Raw genomic sequence first — 24,350 nt, 5'->3', positions numbered from 1 at the left:
AATTGACTAAGTTCGGACATTATGTACAACGATATTTGTCATAATATTGCAATGATAATAACATGTTACTAAAGATTAATTTACAGAAACGATTCTACTTTCCACATAAAAATCCGTGATAAATAAGAAATATATAATTTATATTGTTTTGTAATTAACCTTACCAATATTAAGTATATTAATTACTGCGTATAAACTTAATTGTAATTACGCACGCAACACGGGGTAATGCAACAAGCAAATGGGTTCAAGTAATAGTTCAAAGATCACATACATACTTGAGTACGTTATGTGATGACAACTGGCCCGTCCCTAACAAGTAAACTTATGTTTAATTATATAGTAGCTAATAGACTTTACTACATACAGAACGTCGCTAAAGTTCTTTATCTACGTAAGTAATTTTTAGCAGTTTTGACATTTTAATGTCATTGGCTAAACAATCGAAAGACGAAATTGAATTTTCTCTCCCCTGAAAAGTTGCTAAAAATTACTTACGTGGTGATAGAACTTAAACCGCGATAAGTAATATAAAACTTCAGGTTTCTTTTTATGTAATCTGTTTTACACCCTTCGCTATGCAAAAAAATCAGTACAGGTGCTTTTCTATAATATAATTTGATTTGGTCGTTTCGATAATTTAGTTGGTTTTATCAGATCATTGAAAATATCGAGAGCAAAATATATTTAGATTTTTTTTTTAACTGACAAGTATGTAAAATGAGGTTTATCGCTAGTATTATTACGGTTAAAGTGTAGAATGTTTGTCTATATTCATGAAAACGACTTAAAGATTACCAACGTTTGACCTAGAATTTCATAAAGACGTCATCAAAGAACAAAGATTTAAAAAATCCTATTATTGTCTGTAAAAAGCGTATTGTTTTATTTTCATAGAAAATAACGTCATTAGTATTTTCCTCAACAAGATTACGTTGCACACAATAGCACGAATTCAAATCATCCATGGCCAATATGATATAACCATAAAGGTGATTAATTATCTTTCAAGAGAAATTCAATCCAGCCAGTGTCCGTAATAGATGATGAATAGTTCCGTGCGAATGTGAAATAATAAATAATTACAGTTCTGAGTATAATATCTTCGTTCTCAAGTACAAGGGTATTTTGTTTAGCGTCATAAACTAGAGAATTAACTAAGACATAAAACCTTTTTCTAAGAAACTCTATTAGTAATCAAGCCAAAGAAAAAGGTCGATTTAGAAAAGAATTGCATTTTTTTGTTGTGCTATTTGACATTTAATTTTGAAAATGGAGCAGTCGTACTCGCATTGATTAGTTTCACATAAAATTTTATGTGACAATTAATTTAAGTTAGTAAACCTAAAAAACTAAAATTTCAATTTTAATTAAACAAGTGACATTTAACTATTAATTAATAATTTATTCCAATACGTATGTAAATACAAAATTTTGATAGGTACGGCTCAGAGTTCAATGAAATTAAAGGCTGAATGTGAATTGCCTTCGCCCACTCGCGGTCAGACGACGAGTTTGTGACTTTGTAAGATGGCTACCAACGCTCAGGTCTAGTTTTAATGGACCGTTTACCTTTAAGCTGACCTCTAGAGCTGGATCTGACAAAACTTGAACGACTTGAAGATATTATTGACCAATATTTTCCTTACTTTATAAATATAGAAGGATACTTATCAAAATATCATCGTTTTAAATCATGTCTGACGTTTTGATTCTTTTTAATTTTGAGAAGGTACAGGTTCATAATTTATCAAACGAAATTGATTTACAATTTGAAATATAGTAAACAAATTTAATAGCGCACGTAAATCAATACATAAACATGTATTGTTTCGTTACATGAGCAAATATAAACAGTAAACTTTATGGTCACACGGAGACTCGCGAATGGCGGAAAATACCACTACGAGATGACAATGTAGATACTCTAACACTAGATACCTGTTTAGTGTTTTCATTATTTATTTCCTTATAATAAATTTCACTGTTTATTTACTTAGATATTACGCGCCAGAGCTGTAGCATTTAATTTATTTTTCTGTTTTATGTTGGCATTATAGTATTACGTATTGCTAAGTTATATAAAATTTAACCCATTAATGTCCCACTGCTGGGCAAGGGTCTCCTCCCGTAATGAGGGAGGGGTTAGGCTTTGAGTCCGTCACGCTGGCCAAGTGCGGGTTGGGGACTAGATATTAAACGAAAATAAATAGAAATTGGGAATAATGATTGATTATCAAGTTCATAAATTCTTATTAAACTAAGCTTAATGTGTTACATTTTCAATTTAAATCTTGATCAATATACTTAATTATACTCGTAGTTTTACTTTTTGAGAGTATTAGATACAGGGATATCTGTCTTGTGACGCGCTAACCAGTTTATAGACTTTATAGTAAACAAGAAGGTTTAACATGCCATGTGGTCCACCTTCATTTCCCGGACGTGTGTCAAGTGTCGAAAAACATCAGATGGCAAAAAGTAACTGTCATCACTGTCATATCATTTTCGTCAAATATAAAATGTTTCATAAGGGTTGAGGTTTGCAAAACAAATCAACTTTGTTTGACCTCTGACTTTCAACTACAACTATGCTAACCTCAGTGCAAAATTCGTCTTTCATCAAGAGAAGTTCGGTGGTTTAGCTATAGGTAGAGGAAAAACACTGTCTGTCTGCTACCCACCACAGATGCGCATCCAATTTTAGTAGTGGTTTAAAATATTACTATATTCTTAATAGTTCTTTATTTCACCTTAGTTTTAAATTTATACGACCGTTGAGTCTATGAATAGGTAACGAAACTGCGCAATATCTAGTTTAGAAAAACGAACAAATATTGATAGAATTCTAGTTTCCAAAACTAGTTATAACCAAATGGAAATCCAAATTTAGATTTAAAATATAATCATGGCTTTTTATTTTGTTATGGGCGTCTTCTCATCATGTTGTCGATTTTCTGACTAAATGTTTGAAATAACAAAACTGCAATTTTAATATTTGATGTCGAAATTCTACGATTTTAAAGAATTGCAATAGTCTGTCAACGTCTATTCATTATTGACATTATGTAAACAAGAGTATATATTACCGAAATACCACACTTATTAGGTATTAACCACAATAGTTTTAGTGGTTTTATACATAAGAATTTTTATACCCTTTGTTACTTATTTTTCTGTTTAAATAACCTACGTTTTTTATTTTATTGTGGAATAAAAATGTCATTTGTGTTATTAAAAAATGTGACTAATGTTGTCATATCATAGATAAGGGTTATTTTTAACAAGAATGACGAAAGTAAGATACGGCACGCGCCGTAATAGTTTAGTTAGCGTATTTCTTAAGTCATGTCCACACTATTACGTTGGTACGAATTACGTAAAATCGGTTAACAGGTGGCAGCACTGGGTCAGCGGTATCGTGACGAGGCCGCCAACTGGTGACATTTTAAAATTCGAACCTAATGTCTAGTGATGTGATTGACGTAATGTTTGTAGAATTGAGACGACCTTGTGAGGTTCACGTGATGGAAAGCTTAAAAAGGCTATTAGACAGTTTACTGGTCGAAGGTTTTGGGTGTAAATTGTATTATGTAAACTCTTTGACAAACTGACTAATATTAGCTAGGAGCACACTAAATGAAGTTAGTGATGCAGACTAGTTCATTTTATTTTTATTGTAGGCTGAAGTTTACAGTTCTAAATATATTTTTTTTACGAAAATTTATGACAGTACGTACGAAAATAAATCAAAAATAAACATTACCAAGTTCCCATTCACGCTAATATCGAGTAAAAAATGAATAATTCACATCAATTTGCCAATCAATTACATTCTGACTTCGCAACGGTTGCAATTCGACGCATCAGCGAATTAATAAGCTCATGCATCTAGTGCAGAATACGCAACACTAACTTGCAACATGCGAATTCGTGGCTACTCGGGCGTCTCGCGTTGTGTCGATGTACCTTTACAATCGATATAATTGATTATAACGAATTATCGATTTGTAATTCACGAATCGATTATGATACCATGATTTTACATAGATATTTTGTTTTTTTTTTGTAGCTGGTCGGTAAATGTCACAAGCTGAAAGCCAAACAAAGGAGTTATACAATTGAGAAATCCTTCACTATACGATATCGATAAGTAACTGATTTCAAGTTACTTCGCTGTAGAAGTCTAGTTGACCCAAATACTTAGTTGTAATTATCCATAATCACCAGTTTACAATATCCTAACCTTAATACCAAGGAATTTATTAACAAGAACACAAATAGCAATAACACTGGCTGGAAAATTCCCAACTTAGCATAAATACTGTTTAATAAAATAAGTATTTAATGTATTTATGGTTATTTTGTTTTGAACTCGTGACCGGTATATGAGCAAAACGGTCCATGTATTTAAATATTGTAAATTGCACTTCAATGTTGTCCAGCCTAATTGCAAATTGTATCGTAAATGTTTAATGCTTTGTTCAATAAAATTTCAACTTTATTAGACTACTTTTGAATAATTTAATTAATACTATTGTACATTAGATTTGTGCCTACATACAAAACAATTTCTTGAGTGCGATTTCAAAAAGGAACAAAATGCAGACTGACTCTACTACAGTTCGAAAATATAACAGAGAAAGTAATCAAAACTATTGTCATACAATTTACGGGAATTCAACGAACAGAATTCCTAACCCCTCAATAATTATAGGAGGAAACTTTTGTTTAACAATGGGACAGTAATAGTACTCATAAGTATTGAATACCCAAAGAGATTTGATGTCAGGCCTGAGGCCAGCCAAATCTCTCAACAGCATGAATTAAAGTAGGAAAACCTGTTATGCTGATCATTTCCAAAGACAAGGCAAGACAAAGAAGAAAAGACTCATAAGTATTGAGTACTAAGCTTAGAGTCCAAAATCAAATACCATAGAGCAGTTAGCCTAAGTATGTAGCCGTTTAAATCAGTCATACTGGCCCTCGACCCCAACATACTTGTTAGTTAAAAGGTTAACTTAATGATGTGTTTACTACACACTTAGTTATGTACTTAGTCATATACAGGGTGTTTTGTTTGTAAAGGATTTGTATACAGGCTGGTGTTTAATGAGCAGTTTTATTCTTTTTTACATTTTAGAGCTTGTATGAACTTTATAAATATTATAGGAATATACTAAATGAAGATCTATTAAAGTGTTTAATAACATTTTCATAATTTACAAGATTCCATTAAAACGAAATATGAAGTAAAGTAAAGTTCGTTAAATGGTTTTTACGACTTTCATGCTAATATAACATTTCTCATTAAAAAACTAATAGACAGACATTCCTCTAAATTTAAAAATCAAATTTTCAAACTATGATTCATAATAATTTAAAACTGACTCATAACAAAAAAAAAACAACACAATAATTTGTGTAATATAACCTTTATGCACCCCAAAAAAAAAACAACTTAATGTCAGATATCTTGACGCATCGTCCTAAAATAATATTATTTTGTTTGACAATTGTGGCTTCGTTCGCCAACACTACTTGCAAGTGTTTTGGTACAATGACCGTGGATATCATTGCGTTCATCAAACGTCTAGAAATAAGGAATATAGCCGCTCTTGTTCTTCCTAAAAAGGAAAACAAGTTTAAAGATAATGTCAGATAGTTTTTGCTGTAAAAAGAATAAATTTGACTGACAGTACGTGTGGAAATAAGTTCAGGTTGAATAAATGTACTCTAGGTAGATGATTCAAACCGGATCTGGCTTAAGTCTGAGCTAACACCTCAGTTTCTATTCAATCTTATAGTGTTTTATTCTTAAAATATATTTCTTCATAGATACATGTACTCGTAACCGGCGGCAGTCCTATACAACAAGTTGTACGGGTGTGCATGGGCAAGGGAAGTTTGTAAGGATTGTACCAAGTATTTCTTTTGTCTCTGCCTACCCCTATAGGAAAATGGCGTGATATAATGAATGTATGCATGTATACATGTACTTGTGTTCTATTAAAAAACGTTAATTTAAAAGTGTAATTTCAGCAAAATATTTACACTAATACCCATATTTTTGGTAGCACATCGATCCATGACTCATAAAAAACAAATGTCGTTAACATTATATATTTTTTAAATTAACCTCCTCGGTAGGACTGGTTAACACGACATTATTGGCAGAAAGATTTATGCCTTTGCCGTCCAAGTGAGAAGTTGATGTTAGAGTAAATAATTTACGAGTGGTGGGTTTTTCCACGTGTTCGACATAATGGTGGCTTATTGGCTTATTGACAACACTTCGACGCATTAAAATCACATCATCATTCGTAATAGGAATTTAGAACATACAAATATTGCTTAAGCTTTTATTTCTCGATTACATATTAGCAAATAAATACATTCTCTAACCTTAATTGACGTATTAACACCATTTTTTTGTATATGCTCTGGTGATGATTCGCCTAACTTTGATTCCCATGATTTAGCTTCGAAAGTATTTTTAGCTACAATGCTATTACTATACAAATAAATAATTGAATTCCAAACAACAGCAGGGGACTTTTTTTTCAAAATTCAGGTGATAAATAAAAAACAATATTCAACTGATCTTTACCCAAACGACAATTCTATTGCTCTACGCTTTACTTAGTGCAATAATAGATATTATTTCTATAAACGTTTTGCGTCTAAATTATCTATTTTACATACGTATCCAATAGAACGTAATTTCTTGTCGTGCAACTACTATAAAGTAATGATTCATTCACTATTCAAACCGCATCCGGTATACCAAAGAGAATATTTTATACCTATTTGTATTTCAAAGCCTTAAATCAAACAGGTTAACCAAAAAAAAACTATTATTTTAAACTCTGTTACTTTTTTACCTTTTTAAAATTACATTACCAAAAGCCATATAATTTACAACTTAATTTAAAAGCAAAGCCACAGCGGTAGTGATGGGAATTCTAATCGATTACGATCTAAACTGTATCGATACCGATTTCAATTACACTTACTGTCTATCATGGGAATTACTCAGCAATCATATTATGAACAAAAAGCTATAATGGAATTTCTCACGTACTTACATTTTGTCGAATTATCTTGTTTTGCTTTTAATCATGTTGTGGTTAGTACCGTTATTTATGATTGATATTTTATGACTGACTGTGAATGAGATGTACGTGAATTATTGCTGCATTGTTGGTATTGTATTTAACTATAAAGTAGTACAATATTTTAGATTTCATTGAGACATTTTAATTAGTAGAGTCCTAGACGGCGCCATTCTTATTTTTACGCCATTCCTGCTTTGGTGGTCATAATAAAACACTGATTTTATTAAAATTAGAATACTTTTTTACCGATTTAAAAAGGAGAATGTTCTTAATTCAACAATTTTTTTAAGTATGGCTTCTCTAGTTTGAAATTATTATGAGCTAATTTTCTTTTTTTATTGTTTCAGAACACAAAGGAGTTTGAGAAACATCGCTGACTGTGCAATGTTAAAAGTGTTTAGTTAGAATCGTCTTGTTAGTAACAATATCTGTGAGAATCGACTAAAGTGTAGTGCTCTGTGTCCCGGATACATTGGACAACACTCTACAACTCGGCTGTATTGCCTTGGTAAGTAGATTTTTTTATAGTACCAAGGATCTTTTTCAAATTCACATAGGATCTGGATTTAGTTTTGACTAACTTAGTTTCGTTTTTAACCTACGACCGTATTTGTATGGAAATTAATAACATAAGCAAGAAAATAATAGTCTGAAGTGCTGAAAAACATGTCACATTCATATTTGGCGCTTAGTTAGTCTTTCTCATTAGAGTTAACTTAAAAATGTAAATATTTTTGTATTAAAAAATCATTGCTTTTAAGTCTTATGTCTAGTACTAGGTCATTATTTATACCTTATTCTTTCTCCAAATATCATTTCATAATCCTATTTTATAATCAGAAAAATATGTTTATCTCAAAAATGCCATCAAAATGATAGAAATATAATCAATGACCGACGTCATGTATTAAAGAAATTATTATAATAAATCGTATATTTAATAGGCTCACTGAAGAGTGTGGGCGTGAAATATGTGACCGGAGTTCTGTGGCCAAGTTATATAAGATACTTATGCAATAGTGGCTAGATTGATGACTCCTAACAACTGTCTGTTAGGCCGTAAATACAGCCTTTGAAAAGAGATAGTCTTTGAATTGAGATAGGAATAGTTGAATTATTTTTGTGTCTCTATGCATCTCTGCTTTATTCGTCTATGTCGCAAAGTACATATATCATGTACATTATTATTACAGTATAGGCGTAACTATATCTTTTTTTTCACAGCTTGATATTCTAGTTTTCCTCTCATGATAGATTAGATGATAGAGATAGATTAGGGAATAAAAAAATGTTAAAAAATAAGTTGGAGACTGCAAAATAAATTGTATATAAAATTCGGAAGTATATTGAAACTGTACGTAAAAGTTTCATCTTCAAAACCAGACATAAAAAACGTCCTATCGAATTTCGGCCACATGTAACGATATTACATAACGTCGTTTTATATGACAGCTACCGGACTGAAGGCCTCTTGTATACCGGTTCACACATCCGGCTTCACGTGAACTTGTACAACCTTTCTTAAGGTTTTTTCGCGACAATTTTTGTCAGCAGCCTAAATTCACACAAGACAATTTCAACATAAGAAATAGGCATAAACAATCACGATAACATTTATTCGTTCAACGTAATTGTACTAGTTATTTGCAAAGTTAACTAAAATTTAAACAATGTCGAAATCGATTGCCAAAAAATCCTTATTTCAAAACTTCACGGTTAAACATTCACACCAATCACACAACAACACGTTTTTAGTTACTACAGTTTATTACAAAACAACAATTAACAGATTACAGTAACAAAGTAACAGTATTAACAACGGATCGATTATGAAACTCGGTACGTTGACAGCACTAGTTTTCCCGCGTTTTTTTGCAATTATGGCGGATAAAATGGCGGGTGTCAGAGTGATGGGGCTGTTCCGGCGTTGTTTCCGGTGGACGTGATTGCCGTCCTTGACTACAATGGCCAAGGTCTTGGACGTGTGACAGATGCGATGTCATGAGAAATTGTTGCGTGATTTAGGTCAGCCAGTATTCTTGTTTGAAAATAAGTTGACACATTATTCAATAGAATAATAGATAAAAATAGGCACTAAATTAACTTCATTATACTTACGTTCATAAAACAGTTATGAAAAAATCGCAACATATACCCGATACTGTCAATTCCATGCAACCTGTTCTTAGTTCTTTCAATTTCTCGCAGCCAATCATTTCAATACCCTGTATTTATATAAAAATATTCCTCGATACAAAATAAGGAGTTTAACCCTTTAATACGGGTACTGTACCGTCACGTCCACGCGTGTGGTCCACGGGACCCGCCTCGGGCGCAACTGATCACTTGTATTATGCACCGTGAGACCGCGGCGAAAGTGCCGGACACTGGGTGTGTCCCATAACACAGACACTTGCATACACTTGCAGGAACTGCAAAGTGATAAAATTATAGATTGTGGGGAAATAATGTGACCGTGTGTCTTGTCAATTATGTGAAGATGATAGTAAAGAATTATGGTTTATTACGTTCTAGGGTAAGTCTGTATATTTATTGCTAAAGTTTTTATCGACGTGGTTTTACAAAATAGTAAAATTATAAAGTTAATTAGTTTTGTCAATTTTGTAATTTACCGACATTGGCAGTTATGCTAAGTGACTGGACACCAAGGGCTTAACTACTTAATAACACGGCAAATTATTTATTTATAGTGATATTAAATACATAATAACACGGCGAATTATTTTAATACGCTCCACGGTATTTAGAACATCATTCATGGGTGAACCATCACGGCCTTCGAGTGAATTTGACGCACCTCTCGTTACTGCGAGCCTCATAGCTTGGGCAACAACATTAGAGCTCTTAGCACTGTGCTATGCAATACTGAGGTATGCATAGGATCGTAAAGCATTCAGGCGGTGGTTCCGTACGAGGGCATGGACCTTCGCTGGAAAGCTCGCCGACCCAGTTCCTACACGCAACCCGTTCTGCCTTTACATAATTCCGACTCTCGCTACTGAGTTTATCACAAATATTTTGTTAAAAGGCATTTTTTTCAACCGGTCGTATCGACCAACCCACGGGCTATCATTTGCGGGTTAAGTAACGTTACGTGATCGAGAAAGGCGATCGAAAGCAGAATTTAAAATAAACACAGCGAAATAATTGCTTGTGTATGACAATATTTGCTCGTGAATTGCATCGACAGCGAGTTGGGATGTGGGTCATCGTTACTTACATGCTTAAATAGGAATTTATTAAAGAAGTTCTTGACTGTTTAAGGCAAGGGCCTCTTTTACATGACACTGTGGTGTTGCAATAGAGCATAAGTGCCTAATAAATATTACCAGGGCAAAAAAATATTTCACACCCTAGTACGATCGCAAAAAAAAAAATTTTGTATCCAATAACTGAATTTAAACCGATAATTTTCCGGAATAATATATTTTATAGGAAATATATTACCAATACGAACTCGTGTGTCTAGTTTGAATTCAATCCAGCCATAAATATTTTCACTAGTACTATAAAGCAGCAACATGGGCCAGGAAACTGCAAACCGGAATACCTGCCCTGTACCTGCACGACCAGATGTCCTCTGCACATGGCATGTCAACAGATTTTATAAAACGGATGTAAGGAGTGTACTACTGGTCATCAGCAATGAGATATCTTAATGAGGATGTAGTACTTCCTAAAGGAACTTTTATAAAGAAACTAGCTGTCCTACGCAACTGTGCACACTTGAAAGTGCACTTCCCCTTCTTTTAGCCTCAGAGATTGGTTTTAGAAATTATACAAGCCTATTTTCGAACTCGGTTCTTTGTATATCTCTATGCTAAATTTCTTCAAAATCGATACTGTAGTTCAACTGTAAAACCGTAAAAAATTGATAGGATTTTACATCTATACTTAATATTATAAAGCTGAAGAGTTTGTTTGTTTGTTTGTTTGTTTGTTTGTTTGAACGCGCTAATCTCAGGAACTACTGGTCCGATTTGAAAAATTCTTTCAGTGTTAGATAGCCTATTTATGGAGGAAGGCTATAGGCTATATATCATCACGCTACGACTAATAGGAGCGGAGTAGCAACGAGAAATGTTACAAAAACGGGGGAAATTATGACGCATTCTCTCTTATGTGACGCAAGCGAAGTTGCGCGGGTCAGCTAGTTTATAATATAAGAACGGGATGTTGTAAGACCAAAATGTATGGTTACTGAAAATTTTATTTAAACGTATTACATGTTATACTAATGTAATCTGTTTGCAAATATGCACATACAGGTTAGTTCTTAGTTCACTATCAAAAAAGTCTAACTATCTATAAAACATTTTATATCCAGATAACGGCTTAGTGATATTGACCGAAGCGTCTGAGCCTCGGGGGCACGCAAAAACTACGGCTATTGTTATCACCAGACACTCATAAAGAACGAGACAGGCCGACACAGGTATATAACAAAATAATATTCTATAACAAAACCTGTAGCTAAACTTGCTCCTAGGTTTTTAAACTAGGCTCTACTCACGTCCAAGCTTTTACATCGTATTTAAGGCCCCTGACAGCCGAAATTAAATTAAAAACCAGTAATAAATAGTAAGCCTAATAGACCTTATGCCTCCAACTATCTCCAGGCTAAATTGTATTAATGGCTTTTGTGTTCTATAACCGTCACAATAAAGTCAGAAATACAGACAGTATTTGTGATATAAGTATGAACATGAATTTAAATAACTTGACCATACTAAATGCAAGCCAAAAAACTTACAGCAGTCGACCTCGAACTACTTAAATTAATTTATAACTAGTTGAGCAAAAATCGCAATCGCGACAAATTTGGCGACCACTAACATTATGCAGTGAAATAAAAATTTATCAATCCGTTAGCCCATAGCCAGTTGCGCTCAGTGGTCGGTAAACGGTCTGCGGGTTAAGTAGCCCTTGGTGCGGTCATTACATAGATGGGTGACCGTAAAGTCACATTTGAACTGAGCGTCTCCGTGCTTTGGAAGGCATGTTAAGAGTCGGTCCCGGTTGTTGTTTACTAAGATAGCAGTCGTTAAGTCATGTCAAAAGCCTTCCGGATGGCTTGAACAACATTGACACTAGCACTAACCATACGATAAGAAGAAGAATCCGTTAGTTCCGTCACTTGGTCACAGTTTTTTGTTCATAACACAAAAGGTAAATGAACTGTAGTTAATAAAGAGTAACAGTATTCTTTAATGGATTTGAAATAAAACAAGATGTCTAGCGAAAGTGAATCGCTGGTTTTGAGACGTTCAGTCGATTGTACTTGTTACTTCCTATTATAAAGGCTTAGTGTGCACATTCTGTTTGTGAAGTTTATTCAACAGTTTTAAAGTACCACGTAATATAAAATAAACATGAGTTAAGATTTCACACTCGGATTCCTTTTAATAAAGATCGTAAGCATTAAATTTTGAATTTCAATAGGCAAATTACTTATTGTGGTTTCTTGATTTTTGTTAAATTTGTTATTTTTTAACAAAAATCGTAAACGTAACAACGTCTTGCCATACGTTTAAAATGTAGAATGAGAGGTATCTACTAAAAGAAAACCCGTAATTGTAATTAAATAAAAAAACATTATTTCCAATATTTCTAAACAGTCAATGTCGATTTTAATTGCTTCAATCATTTAAATAGTAAGCTATTACATCTAACCTTAGTATCTAAATAATTGCCAAACAACTTTCGAGAAGACCATCTTTACACATTCCCGATTGTCTATGGTCAATAAATGGAGAAACGTGCAAAAAGTTCGGTAATGTTGTGCAGGACACCAGAAAGTTAAGCTGTTTTACTTAATATGGCAACACAACTTTCGAAGTACTATGGTCAACGACACTGGCCACTAAAGCTGTTTAATGGTACGGTAAAATAAATGGCTAATAGGAAAAAGATTATCTTCGCTCGTAATTTTATTACCACTAAAATGTTGTTAACTAATTAAAAGAGTGTTGTCAACTTCTTCATGAATGCTTTTTGTCGTTTTCAGACTTTCAAACTTCAGGTGAATAAATCAATTGTTGCCCGTTTTATTTTCCATTTAAGATTGTCTAGTTTATGCAATTACCTCTTAGTTTCCTGGATTATAGAGAACGTTTGTCTAGGTACTACTTGGGTAAATAATTACTTATCTAATAACCATAACGGGTAGTATGTTAGCACGTGAATAATAATAATATTTTACTGTCATCATAAATAGATATTCTTAATCGCATTCAAAAGCAATTCTCGTAAATACACATTAATCGATATCATTATAATGCAGTTTCTTTAAAACGTTTTGCATTTTTATTCAAAGGCGTTAAGAAGAACATACTAATACTGTATCAGGAGGATGTATTGACATTTTCTTTAAAAACTTTTCGCTAAAATTAAACTGCAATTACCTTAGTTCCAAAATGATTTTAAGCAAAGTTTAATGTGGTTACCATAATTATATTACCAGACATTTATGAAAACATTAATAATAATGATTAATATATTAAAAATATTGCTAAGTAATGGCTCAATAATTTTAATCTGACAAATATTATATTTTCTATTCAAAAATAGGTGGCGACATTAAAATAGACTCTTCTATCCCTTAATTTTGAAGTAAGGTGCTAAATTATTGCTTAAATTGTTCACGTGTCTAGTTTCCATAGACTTAATGTCAAACGTGACATAAGTTTGGCGCCATTTACTACATAAACTGTCACGCGGGTGCAACGTCACAGCCGTGAACACCAAATTAGCAAGTTCTAAATTAAAATAAAATGGCCAGTTGCAAAAATAGTTTGTATTCAGTGAAATCGCAAATATGGCGGCGTGATCTACTCATCTGTTGACTGCGTAACGTGTCAATAAGTGAACTGTTACGTATCATTAGATTTGCCTTTTACTTTTATGTTTGTAAATAGTTATGTTGATTTGAATCCGAAGAGCTATGGCTGCGAACTTTGACTCATGACTTTATGATGACCGCACTGTGGGATTCTTCCTCAAACTTTTTAATTTTATTTCCGTAACTTTTACATTTTTAGAAGTAATATTTTTAACCAAAATTATCAATAAATAATCTTATTATTGGCTTTAATTCCAAGCAGTAATATTCATACACTCGTTAATGAACAAATTTAAACTGCAAATACTATCCAATTATTCAATTACGTATTCGGTAATAACAGTTAAACTCGTCAAACGAACCAACTAGACGAACAAGTCACTCAAGTTACCTCAAGTACCGAGTACGGGCGCTGTCTACACTCGAGGCGAAAGTGAACCCAACTCATTAGCACTTACTGAAACAACCAATTTGCAAGCAATACAACGTAATTGAATTTTGAAATGAAAGAAAGTTTTCCTCTGCTATCCAAAGCACTGTTATTACTATTAGGCGATAATTTTAGGTGATTGCAACTCGAATGAGCTACACTTAAATATCTTATCAACGAAAACGCGGTATCACCATTCCGAAAGTGTTACGGTTATTGAAAAGTAGACGAGTTTCGAGTGAAATAGTTAACTTTTCCAATGCTACAGGCTGTCGACATTGTACCTATTATCTGAAGTATAACAAAGAATTATAATGAAAATTTCTCACGACTGCTGAAATCAGCAGCTTGTCGTAGATGTTATTTTGGTTTAAACTTACTAAAAATAAAAACACCACGACTGTTTATACAGCGTGGTCGGTATGATATCTGTCTGCTAAGTATGAGATTTTAGGCTCGATTCCTGGGTCGAACAAAATACTATTAATCTTATATCAGTAAGTATATGACTCAATAGTAGCCCAGATATTGGTGACGTGCTTGGTAAATGGCATTAACCTCGCCCGCTATTACATAGGCCTTATATCGTTTATGGCGAATCGTAAATGTATTTCACACTCCTCTCCCTGCACCTTCAGTTATAACAGGCGTAATATGATTTATAAGAACCAAAATAGTCTTAAAATTCATAAATTAACGAAGTGTGACATTATGTGCATTTATTTATATATGTTTCGCTGAAACTACTGAGCGTAAAATACGCACGTTGTCTACTTAGCCTTGATACACTTTAACTCTACTTACGTAGCATGTCCAATTGCCTAAATTACATTAAAGCATAACATTAAGATTTAACAAAATTATAGTCTAATCATGTTAAAAATAAGCAATGCTATAAATAACAAGTAAAGACATAGTCATCTACATCCCGTTGCATATAGTATGTACTTGTATTTTTCAAGTCATATGTATTTCCGCAAATATATGTATTTGATACTTACTAAATTCACGATGGAAAACATCGTGAGGAAACTTTGTATGCCTGAAAGTTCTTTTAACAATATTTAAATTGGAGAGAAGTTCTCAATCCTAGCGTATTCCGTACTTCTACTTCATAAATTTAAGACATCGAAGGCCTAACCCCTCTAATTTTAAATGGCCCAAACAATTTGCTGATAAAAAGCTTACTTAAAAAATACATCAGGCATCTCATCTCATCAAAATGAATCTGTACATTTTAGTGTATGCGTGTTAATAGTAACTGGGTATTTTCAGTCAATGTTCAGTTTACTGGCTGTATCAGACTGTATAGTTATATCATCAATGTCACGCAACACATCTCGTGCAACGAAATATTCAGTTAACTGGTCTAGGTACACTTTTATTTTACACTTTTTGGTATTCAGACGATTGGATACTTTGTTCAGTGCACGTTTATTCACTGGAAAATTTCCTGCTTTAGAAATTCAGATACAATGCTTGCTGTAAAGCCTTTAATTGGAGACCAAATCATTTGAACAAAGTTAGAGCTCATTGTGTACATTAACACTAGACAAAATGCATTTGCGGAGTAAGGCTGCGTTCACACCAACATTCGGTTTTAGGATCTTAAAACCAAACGTTCGTGTATATAGAAATATAAAATTGCTATTGATCCGGATCCTACAAAAAATAAGAACCGTCAGAGTAAGATACTACTCCGTGTGAAGGCAGCGTAGGGAACCAAAAGACGAAATCGCATCTAGAGGTAATCACAATATAGCAGCTCATCTGTACAAACTTGCATATATCAATATGCAGGTCATTATATAGTCAGTTCGCACATATTCGAGAGTATTACCAAATAAGTCAAATAACACATTAATCACACATCACCTAGATCAATCTTACGACCGTGTTACATACGATTAGCTTGAGCACTAGTGACCGCACCTACAGTTGACAAGCTGTGGCAATCGCGCCAAATTGATTGTATAATGTCTCTGTAATGTTTGCCGGTGATCTGTTGCACAACTCGCTTTCTACGGAGAAGACACACGAATTGAGAACGGCAAGTAATTGTGGAAAGTATTGAGTATGTTGTTTAGTACGATAGTGTGAGTTTCCTGAGTTTTCGCGGGACGCGGCCGGTTCAGCGAGAGTGTTATGTGAAGGCAAGTTATACTGGAATGTCGACATGACCATACTGTCTACTATCAGGAATTGTTAATTGGAAAATTGTTAATTGGTAAATTCACTCTCTGTATCATTAACTATCATAAGTGTCAGCATTTGACCTAAATGAATAAATGATTTCATTTTGATTTTGATCCTTTGAAGTAATTATATCGAACCCTAAATACTATAGTATCAAAAGATCGTATTTTTCTTGGTGACTGAAATATAAACAATTTTTTATTGTGAACATATAAGTGAATACGGTTAAATACCACAGTAATTTATAACGTATTGCAGTTAAGTATTAAAATTACAACCCTAGACTGAAAACACCGAGGCAAAACATCAGTAATTTATACAAAACATGATACTTAAAAGTATCTGTAAGGAAGTAACTAAAGAAACTAAACATTCCTTATTTATATTAGCTGAAATCTACAGGATTGCTACATTTAAACTAATATCCCGCCATTATAATAAAAGTAGGTTTTATCTCCTCACAGCACCGTACATTATCTATTACTTTACAAACGTCTAAGTGCGATAACTATTAGATAATCAGGTGAAATTGGAGAAAATTATTAACAACAGAATTACTATAAGTATACTAACAACTATCATTAAGAAATATTTTCACTGATATAGAGCGCTGGAGATTCGCTTGCTTTATCTTTTACTATTTGTCTGATATGCAATACTGACCACTTTTAACACATTCCTAAGATGTATCGTTGCTCATCGTTTTGAATACTAAAACCAGTTGTGAAAAATGGGTAAAATATTTATAGCTTTAAAACTTTGCGTTGCATGACTAATTAGCTAATAACTAATATTACACGTGGTATGAAGCCTACTTACCAAAAATGTTAAAAGAAAATATTGAAATATGGGTGGTTACCTATCTAAGGTTACTAATTCTTTAATCACGTGAGAGATGACTCATAAAGCGACTGCACTACCCTGCCCTTCAAAAAGAAAACATCCTGTTTCCCTACAGTAATAAAATCCATCAATAAATAGTACATAAGAATTAACCTTCGTACATAAGGAATGAAATACACATGTACGATCAGATAACTGCATATTAAAACATTTCCTTCCGTTGACTTTACTTACAAACTAGCTGACCCGCGCAACTTCGCTTGCGTCACTTAAGATAATCATAATTTTCCCCGTTTTTGTAACATTTTTCACTGTTACTCTGCTCCTATTGATCGTAGCGTGATGATATATAGCCTATAGCCATCTTCGATAAATGGGCTATCTAACACTGAAAGAACTTTTCAAATCGGACCAGTAGTTCCCGAGATTAGCGCGTTCAAACAAACAAACAAACAAACAAACAATCAAACAAACAAACAAACTCTTCAGCTTTATAATATTAGTATAGATTACAACAAATTACACTGGTATTAGTTGTACAGGATAGTTACTTGTTACATAGATTTAAAACTGGTGAATGTCATTGGCAAGGTTTCCTTCCGAAACGAATCCAAGGCTGCCATGATCTTGTCTTATTATATTAGACGTTTTTTAGACGTGTGTATGTATAATTTGACAGGAAAAGTCAGTGTACCGTAGACTATTATTGCAGTTGTGTAGCGGAAAATTATTTTTTTATTTAAACATCTATTTTATGTATGTTATTTTTTAAAGTTTATTTTAAATTTATAATTATTTATTTGTTTTAAAATCGTTCCGTTAAAATAATAGAGTCTAGTCTTTTTACGTTTCTGACCAAGACCAATTCGTTGGTTTATCTACACTAAAGTATGGCTCATAATAATCTCTCTTGGGCTAGAAAAAAATACAAATCTATACTATACTAATATTATAAAGCTGAAGAGTTTGTTTGTTTGTTTGTTTGTTTGTTTGTTTGAACGCGCTAATCTCAGGAACTACTGGACCGATTTGAAAAATTCTTTCAGTGTTAGATAGCCCATTTATCGAGGAAGGCTATAGGCTATATAACATCACGCTACGGTCATTAGGAGCGGAGTAGCAACGAAAAATGTTACAAAAACGGGGAAAATTTTGACCAATTCTCTTAGGTGACGCAAGCGAAGTTGCGCGGGTCAGCTAGTCTATTATAAACTCTCTAAAATTAAAAGACCCTTTCAAGCTATCAAACACCGCGATATTTATCTCAAACTAAATTGATCTAATACTTAACCAGTCGTTTATAAAATTAATCAATCGCTACTTTCACTGATCATAATTTGACAGAAGTCAATAGCTGTCAATCAAATAACATCGAAGTTATATCAGTCATACATAATAGAATATCAGTCCATCCATTATTATGTTATGAACACGTAATATGCAAACAAGACATTAATTTCTACAGTCATTAAAACTCTTGTCTTTGTTTAACTAAAGGAGGTTAGTATTCTCATTTCGCTTATCAATTAACTTCCATGGAATTGTGGTAACTACTTTAAAACCTTCTTGAAATATGCCAACTTGTATTTCATAATTTTAGCCGAAACACATGTTGGACTAACTCATGTGTTGATAAAATGTCAAGTAGTTTATCAGGGACCCATTAAAAGGAACTATTAGACTGAAAGCTCCATGCCCTTTAACTGCATAATAAAATGCTCCGATGTTTCATTGTCATTTTCTATTTAAGTCTTAAGCTTTTAGATCTAGGAATTTCTGCATAAACCTACGTAAAAGATAACAATACAACAGATAATCGCATAATCCTTTATCCACAAGCAACGACCTATGATTAATACACGAACTATGAACATTCTCTGCTCTCGTATGAAGGCGTCACGTCAGGGCCACGCACCTACACAGATACACAACACTTTCGTTTTCTACTGCGTATGCGTCAATTTAACGGGCCAGCATCACTTTGACGTGTGAAAAAAGTTTGCCAATGATTGACGTGATTGATGTGTCATTTGACTAACAGGGTAGAGGACTATTAGTAAAATGAGCTACTTTTTACGAAATGTCAAAAAATCTGTTTTTAAATAGTGATAGCATATTATCCTTTACATAGGTTGTCTGTAATCATTTCTAATGTTTAACACCATGAAAGAAATAGTTACTAAAGCTTAAGGCATTTAAGGGGTCCATTTTGTAGGTATCCGTCGTTTTTTTTTTTTACCTAGAACTAAGCCAATTTATCTTAAGTTAGTGCCTACCAATTTGTCTAAAAGTCACCTTGACATCGGCAAACCATTGTGAAACGGTTTTTTTATGACGCACAATGTTATGTGATTATGTAGATCAATGTACGATTAATTTAAGATAATCATAGAGTTAAGTAATTGTAACCTTAAACTAGTTTGACAAATTACTATCTGTCAACGCATTGCAAAGAATTCGAAAGTTTTTAATGATACGTTTCATACATACTTTATTTATTCGCCATTTTTATTTGTGAAGTAAAACTTACGTGTTTATTACATAATTAAGTGTATTTTTACGGAACAATCGCCAATTATTGACAACAATTACAAAGTTTCGCGCGTGTAACGTCAGACGTTATAAAATGATCACACGACTTCGATGGCCGTCAGCTAATAAAAGCCGTTCACATTTGGTACATCCGGTTGCAGCGGAAGTAACGGTGCAAAAGTCGCGTGCGCAGATTGTTAGTACGTTCTAGGGCTGTGCCATAAACAAGAAATATATTGAATGTTATTGAAATATAAACTGCCCTCGTTTAAAAGGGACACCTTTTTCTGGGAAATGTTCTTTCAGTACATTTTTTTCCGCAGCTTTGGTTTCAGCACCTAAGCAAAGAATTCCTATTTTCCTATAGCTTAAGCTGCTGACAAACGCGGGAAAAAAATTAAAGGCTTTCTAAAAAGTATTTGAGTCACAAGACAAAATCAAAGACAACCTGCGATCTAAAGATTTATTTTTAAGAACATTTCGTTACAGTGTCTGGCCATAAATAGTTTACAAATACAGAAGTAACTTAATAATAAAAATTATAAGTACAATAGTTGTGACTACAATAGTGATTGATTGCAATTTCATTATAAAACATGAAAGGAAACTATTTCTATTGCTAAACTGTAGATCTCACTTTTACAATTGTCATTTACAAGGTATTTTACACAAAACCAAATTTGTTAAAAATTACACTACAATCTTTTACGGGAATCGCTCTATTGGTGAAAACTGTATGAAAATCCGTTCAGTTTATTTTGAGGTTATTGGGTACAGCCAGACAAATTCAGGGAGGCGAGTTTATTTTTTAATTATGTAGTAATACAGTTATCTACGCAATATAATATACATATAGGTGTATAAAATATTCTACTTTTTATTAGTATTAACGTTTTTTGCCCACATATATTATTAAGCTTCGTTGCACTCAAAGAATGTAGTTATATTGACCTTTATTGGTACAGATAAAATCAAAGGTATTGATTGATGAATGTAACTCGTAACAGCCCTAAGCAAATCGATCTATGATCAATACATAATACAGTCCGAGAGTTAGCCACGAGGTTATAGTTGTGCGAGTTCATTGTCAAGTAAAAGTTGTATGGAATATTAATAGCTACTAGTTGACCAGTGAGTTAAGTGTAGATATTTCAGCCCCTAATTCAGTTGTTTAGGGGCAGATTTTTGGGGAAAAATTTAGCCTTCGTTAAGCTAAGCTATCCTAAATTATATTAGAATAGATTCACCAGCTTAACGGCTGAAACGTATTCCGTATTCTATTATACATTAAACATGCAACGCGAGAGTTTAAAAGTTATGGTAATAGATCGATGTTTTCGTATTGAATTCAAGTACAGATGAAATATATAAAACCATTCATATTGTAACTGTAAACACACGTAATTGCATTAATATTTCGTAAATCGTAATTGAACAATTTAATTGAAAGATGGTAATTATTCTTTTTTAATTATTTATTAACGATTCAATGTAATTTTTGGATGAAATTGATTGGAGAACGCAATACGCGTGATGCATTATAATTTGTTCACATAAATTACAAGTTTCTTGCAAGACATTGCAAGTAATAAATATATATAGCTCAATTTGCACTGAATGAATACTCAGAAAGTTCACCTACATTAACACAGGCACAAAGACAAATTATATGCAAATGATATTGCGAAAAACTGTCTCAACAACTACCTACGCAGCTTGTGGCGCCAAATAGCAACGCTTATATGGAGTACCAATTAAGTATAGTGCAACCACTTAGTAGAGAGCCTTGTTTGTAAGGTTCGCGACTTAATAAACAAAATTATGAATTTAGATCTTCTGTAACCCGCAGGCTTATGCGGCCGACGGTGGCTAGGTTGATGCAGCTACTTTAATTGTGTGCATAATCATAATTTATTTAATTTATATATTTATTTAGGGTCAACTGACAATTGCTTACACATGACTTTAGTATTTTACAATTTGCTAAAACATACAAATGTAACAATTACTTATAGGTTACATATTACGCATATTAGGGTTATAAAGATAGTTTAACATAGACTAAGTTGTCGAACTATTACTGGATCATTTCACGGAACGATTTCATCAACTGTCAATATAAAAGCTCAGTCACAATCACAATGGAATGTCCGTTACAATCAAAGGAATTCACACCCTTTGTCCCACAGCTTAAAGGTAATTTTCATCTCAATTGTCATGCCTGAGCGTTTCTTTCGATGATAATCAGGCTCGGAGTCTATTGTGCGCATGCGCGGGCGTGACACTCCGCGCCCGAATTCTTGCGCACTGACAGCTTACGGCAAGTGTCATAATCTGCGCTTATTATTAGTTAGTCATGGTGTTGAGCAAAAGTTTTGTTAACTGGTGAGGAATGAATGTAAAAATTGGCTTGGAATACCGTAAAATTATGTTTAGTTAACGGGAATTTAGCTTTTAGCCTCTACCTTATTTTAAGAGACCTTGCCCAGTATTGAGACTGTAATGGATTTTTTAAGGTACGTTGAGAAGAAATAATGATAAATTGGCAAATTTCTTTGTTAGCCATGTTTCTTTGTTGCTCTAGGATATATTTATGTCATTAAAGACCCAAAAAAAATCTTAGACCGGTCTGTAGACTATCAACTCTAACCAGAGCGAAAAGTTTAACTCCATACCTTATATTATAACAAAACAATAGTTCCACATTTATCACAAGCGCAAATCTACTTCCTGCAGCCGACAACAATCTGTCACTCGAGTTTTTGTTCTCACTCGATACTCGATCACGATCTCAGGTATCGATAGATTTCCTTCATTGTTAGGAACGCGGGTGCGGCCTTGTATCAATAGGACTTGCCGGTCACTTTTTAACGGCGCAACGTAGAAATATTTTTCCGGTGTGCAACAAAGGATTGACAAAGACTAGGTTTTGCCGCTGAGAATTTATTGCGGTATTGGTTCCTAGATAAGAGAAATCAGTGTTAAATAGATATTTTCGTTCTAAATCAAGATCTAATTGTCAAATCGATTTCAATGACTTAATTACTTTAGTCAATGATTTAATTTTAATTTCCATCTCTAAATATAGTGTTAGTTTCACGACTTATGGATAAGTATCAGATAACCTATCCGGTAGATAAAATTATAGGAAAAATACTGAAAACAGCTAACAAAGTTTATTGGATACGTTTATATGTAGGGAGGCTAAAGAATAATTATCCTTGCCGATGTTGATAATGGGCACTGGGCCAGAGTGTTGTAGAATGCCATACAGTCTCTACAATTGCACCTGAAGGAAATCCGTTCAAGAACTGAATTGGAAAAAATAGTCCAGTGCTTAAATTGTCTTGCCTTTGTGGAAATAAACATCGATAACATTCACCAGCTTTTTCAAAAATGGGTGAAGAATGTAGCAACATTTCATAACAATATAATAATAATATATTATGTAGTTGCGTATAGTATGTGGTTATTTTGTTACAGATAATAAATACATAAGTAAAGAGTTTAGAACTTCCTCATTACATCAATTATCGTGAGCACCTTCATAATCATATTATGACTTGTCTACTTTTACCATTTTTATAACAACCTTGTGTTAAACAAAGAAATAATAATAATATAAACTTTATGATGAAAAGTTTTATGTTATTTTTTTTTCTTATTCATTGTGAGGTTAATTATAGTTCATTTCTGTATATAATGATAGTCTTTTAGGTAAGATCTTGAGTAACGTAAAAAGCTTACGGAAGAAAAAAGAAAAAATAATCTTTAATATTCTAGTAGTAAGTACTTATTTTTTTAATGCTGCAGTTAATTAAAATAAAAGAATCTTAGAATATCTTTGCTTACCTCCGGCTATGCTTTCAAATTGACTTATAAACACAATCACGCAACTTGAAAGCTTATCGTTATGATTTGATGTCAGAGGCCAAGACACATGTATTCTTGGGGTCGCAAAGCCCGAATACATACAAACAGTAGAGTCTACATATAAACATACATACATACATATAATCACGCTTGTAATACCCGAAGATGAAGGCAGAAGTGCATAAAACATACACGTTTTCCACCGTTTAACACAGTGGTTCCCAACCAGTGGTCCGTGAAAGTCAAAATATGTTCCGCAAATGATGTTAAAATTCAAAAATTTCAGGATCATTATTACACTTTATTTTAATGTACTACACAGTGGTCCCTGCCTACAAGAATAATATGAAAGTGGTCCCGGACTAAGAAAAGGTTGGGAACCCCTTGTTTAACATAATACAATTGCTTACCTAATATTTATCCTCTCCTGTAGTTACAATAGTGAATCAAAGAGCCTACTACCTTATTAATTACGTGATGCTAAGTACACAGTAAA

General features: G+C 33.2%; 1 protein-coding gene across 1 annotated transcript in view; it reads left to right on the top strand.

Annotated features, from left to right (window-relative positions):
* The window catches only part of LOC142979993 (uncharacterized), a 69,331-nt gene that overhangs the window by 7,811 nt on the left and 37,170 nt on the right, over window positions 1-24,350 (top strand). The window contains exon 2 of the mRNA XM_076125250.1: window positions 7,466-7,626. The gene's annotated coding sequence lies outside the window, so the exon portion shown is untranslated. The remainder of the gene's footprint in view (window positions 1-7,465; window positions 7,627-24,350) is intronic.

The sequence above is a fragment of the Anticarsia gemmatalis genome, chromosome 2 (genome assembly GCF_050436995.1).
Source record: "Anticarsia gemmatalis isolate Benzon Research Colony breed Stoneville strain chromosome 2, ilAntGemm2 primary, whole genome shotgun sequence".
Classification (NCBI taxonomy): domain Eukaryota; kingdom Metazoa; phylum Arthropoda; class Insecta; order Lepidoptera; family Erebidae; genus Anticarsia; species Anticarsia gemmatalis.
Note: the sequence above shows the minus strand (reverse complement) of the source record. Positions and strands in the feature narration are given on the sequence as shown.